Source organism: Nyctereutes procyonoides, unplaced genomic scaffold, assembly GCF_905146905.1.
Source record: "Nyctereutes procyonoides isolate TBG_1078 unplaced genomic scaffold, NYPRO_anot_genome, whole genome shotgun sequence".
In the NCBI taxonomy this organism is placed as follows: Eukaryota; Metazoa; Chordata; class Mammalia; order Carnivora; family Canidae; genus Nyctereutes; species Nyctereutes procyonoides.
The window spans coordinates 4,937,518-4,941,474 of NW_026575151.1; the positions used below are offsets into that span (position 1 = coordinate 4,937,518).

Below are 3,957 nucleotides of genomic sequence, written 5' to 3' on the forward strand. Positions count from 1 at the left end.
GTCGGGGGATGGAGTAACTGGGTGATGGGCATTCAGGAGGGCATGTGATGTAATGAGCAGGGAGTGTTATATAAGACTGATAATCACTGACCTTTACCTCTGAAACCAATAATACACTATGTTAATTAGTTGAATTTTAATTAAAAATATATAAATGAGCATATATATAAAATATATATGCATATATATTAAACTTTCATACTTGGGGAAAATCAGAATTGATTTATCATGGTAGTGATAGACCTTTTTTTAAAAAAGATTTTATTTATTTATTCATGAGAGACAGAGAGAGAGAGAGGCAGAGACACAGGCAGAGGGAGAAGCAGGCTCCATGCAGGGAGCCTGATGTGGGACTTAATCCTGGGACTCCAGGATCACACCCTGAGCCAAAGGCAGACACTTAACCACTGAGCCACCCAGGCATCCCAGTGATAGATATTTTTGATTAATGTGTGGATATCCACCTAGAAAAACATCTCTAAATTCATGCTTCAGTCTTACATTATTTCCCATTTTTTCAATTCTTATATTGAAAATGTGTAAAACATACTACTAAATAGATAAAAAAAAATACAGCCCACCTAGAAGCAGCTCATCACGCTCCTTCTAGAGCCTCTGTCAGGTTCGGCCTCCTCGCCTCCACTCCAGCCTCCATGGAAGCCTCCACAATGTCCATCAGGGTGACCCAGAAGTCCTACAAGGTGTCCACCTCTGGCCCCGGGCCTTCAGCAGCCGCTCCTACACGAGTGGGCCTGGCTCCCGCATCAGCTCCTCCACCTTCTCCTGGGTGGGCAGCAGCCACAGCAGCTTCCAGGGTAGCCTGAATAGCAGCATGAGTGTGGTCAGGGGCTACGGAGGGCCCGGGGGCATCGGGGGCATCATGACTGTCTCAGTGAACCAGAGCCTGCTGAGCCCCCTTAAGCTGGAGGTGGACCTCAACATCCAGGCAGTGCGCACCCAGGAGAAGGAGCAGATCAAGAGCCTCAACAACAAGTTTTCCTCCTTTATTGACAAGGTCAGACATGTGGAGCAGCAGAACAAAATCCTGGAGACCTAGTGGGGCCTCCTGCAGCAGCAGAAAACTGCTCGGAGCAACATAGACAACATGTTTGGGAGCTACATCAACAACCTCCGGAGGCAGCTGGACACCCTGGGGCAGGAGAAGCTGAAGCTGGAAGTGGAGCTTGGCAACATGCAGGGGCTCGTGGAGGACTTCAAGAATAAATACAGGATGAGATCAAATTGCGCACAGATATGGAGAATGAATTTGTCCTCTTCAAGAAGGATGTGGATGAAGCTTACACGAACAAGATGGAACTGGAGTCCCGCCTGGAAGGGCTGACCGATGAGATCAACTTCTTAAGGCAGCTGTATGAAGAGGAGACCCATGAACTGCAGTCCCAGATCTCGGCCACGTCTGGCCACGTCCGTCGTGCTGTCCATGGACGACAACAGCTGCTCCTGGACCTGGACGACATCAAGGCCGAGGTCAAGGCCCAGGATGAGGACAGCGCCAACCACAGCTGGGCAGAGGCCAAGACCATGTACCAGATCAAGTATGAGGAGCTGCAGACATTGGCTGAGAAGCACGGGGATGACCTCTGTCGCACGAAGACAGATTTCTGAGATGAACCTGAGCATCAGCTGCCTCCAGGCTGAGATCAAGACCCTCAAAAACCAGAGGGCTGCCCTGGAGGCTGCCATCGCCGATGCTGAGCAGCGCGGGGAGCTGGCCATTCAGGACGCCAATGCCAAGGTGGCCGGGCTGGAGGCCGCCCTGCAGTGAGCCAAGCAGGACATGACCTGGCAGCTGAGCAAGTACCAGGAGCTCATGAACGTCAAGCTGGCCCTGGACATCGAGATCGCCACCGACCGCAAGCTGCTGGAGGGCGAGGAGAGCCGGCTGGAGTCTGGGATGCAGAACATGAGCATCCATACGAAGACCACCAGCGGCTACTCAGGTGGCCTGAACTTGGCCTATGGGGGCCTCACAAGCCCTGGCCTCAACTATGGCCACAGCTCCTTCCAGTCCATCTTTGGCCCTGGCTGTTCCTTCAGCCACAGCAGCTCCTCCAAGGCCATGGTTGTGAAGAAGATCAAGACTCGTGATGGGAAGCTGGCGTCTGAGTCGTCTGACGTCCTGCCCAAGTGAACAGCCACCATGGGCCCTCCCAGGCTCCTTGCTCTTGTGGCCCCCATAAAGCCTTTGGGGAAGGAACTGTGCAGGGGAGCCTTGCTTGTACGGTACAAGGCTCAGCTGCAGTCCTCAGCCTACCCTTACGGGGAGTCTATTGCCCTGGGTACCCCTTCTTGTCCATGCCCCCAACTGAAAGCCAATTCAAGTGTCTCTTCCCAAATAAAGCTGCTGCCAGTCCCCCAAAATAAAAATAAAAATAAAAAATACAAGTAATAAAAGTAAAATAATCAAATAGAAAAGTCAAAAATTATGTGTATTCCCAAATAGAAAAAGTTCAATGTCCAATAAATATGTGAACATGTACTCAAAAAAACACACAAAGACCCCACTTTGAAAATTAAGAGCAAGTGCCATCTATGTACCAGACAAATTTTGCAAAAAGCAACGTGCCTGAATATATTCTGATAGAATTGAAAACGTTAATGATAAAGAAGAAATCCTACAAGAATCCAAGAAAATTGTTATCCACAAAGAACTGGCAACATCAGGGAGGTCTCAGTCTTCTTCTGTGTCACATCTGGTACTGGAAAGAATTGCAGTCTGGTTCCTCCTTGAGAATGGAGACTGAGACAAGAGCTTGAGTGCAGGCAGCTGAGGTGGGGCCTGGGTAGAGCTACACTGAGTGATTTACTTACATTCATTTTCTTTTCTTCCACTAACATCTGTTTGATTTAGGTGAGCGTGTGACCCAGGTTGGTTCTGTGGATTTGGTCCCCCTGCAGTCTGAGTTCTGATTGGTTGACACAAAGGCTGGGAAACTGATGCCCGTCCATCCCAGAGGTGGTGCTCTACAGAGCATTCTGTTTCAGAGCCTGGAGCTGTGAGGGTTTTGGACTTGCCCTATGGTTGTTCAGCTTTTCCGTTGACTCTAGGAGCTGCCACAGGTCCGTCCCAGTTCCTTCCTTGTCCAGGTTAGGCAGAACTCAGTCTATTGGTTGTGAGGAATACTGATTGACTACTACTGTACTGTGGCCTGCTTTACTCAAATAACTTTGACATTCATGCAATTACAAGCAAAACTCCATTTGGAGAGAATAAATAGGTCAGTGATAGAATCTGTCACAAAAGAGGAGTTGGTATGGATGAGGGGTATACCATGAAAAAACAGGAAAAATAATAGGATATATTAGGAAAATTGGTAATTAGGAAGAAAAAAATCTATTTGGTTTCCATGCCTAATACGTGCACTTTAAATAAATGAATAAAAATAAATTTCAAATGGATTAAAGAATTAAAGTTTGTGAAGAGGAAAAATGCAGGGAAATTATATCCAAGTTGAAAAATCATGAGTGGCTACCTCGCTGGTCTCTGCATGAAAGACATTATAAGCATAAAAGGAAGGAGAGGAATGCAATAGAAATATATTTAACATAAATCTTAAAACATCAAATATAAACGATCCCTGGGTGGCTCAGTGGTTTAGCACCTGCCTTTGGCCCAGAGCGTGATCCTGGAGTCCTAGGATCGAGTTCCACGTCGCGCTCCCCTCATGGAGCCTGCTTCTCCCTCTGCCTGTGTCTCTGCCTCTCTCTGTGTGTCTCTCATGAATAAATAAATAAAATCTTTAAAAAAATATATATGAAATGATCAGGGACTTGCCTATAAGAGCAAAGAAAAGAAATGCAATCTTCCAGGGCTGGTGGCAAACTCTGAAGTACTTAAAATAGTGACCTTCCTTTAAAGTTCTATGATTTATCTTAAAAACTTCACATGAATTTGATAATCCATTACATGTTTGAATATGAAAATGTATTAAAATG

The 3,957-nt window shown here is 46.8% G+C and overlaps 1 pseudogene; it reads left to right on the forward strand.

Moving 5' to 3' along the window:
- Positions 1-665: 665 nt before the first annotated feature.
- Positions 666-2,152, forward strand: LOC129501846 (keratin, type II cytoskeletal 8-like; annotated as a pseudogene).
- The last annotated feature ends 1,805 nt before the right edge of the window (positions 2,153-3,957 follow it).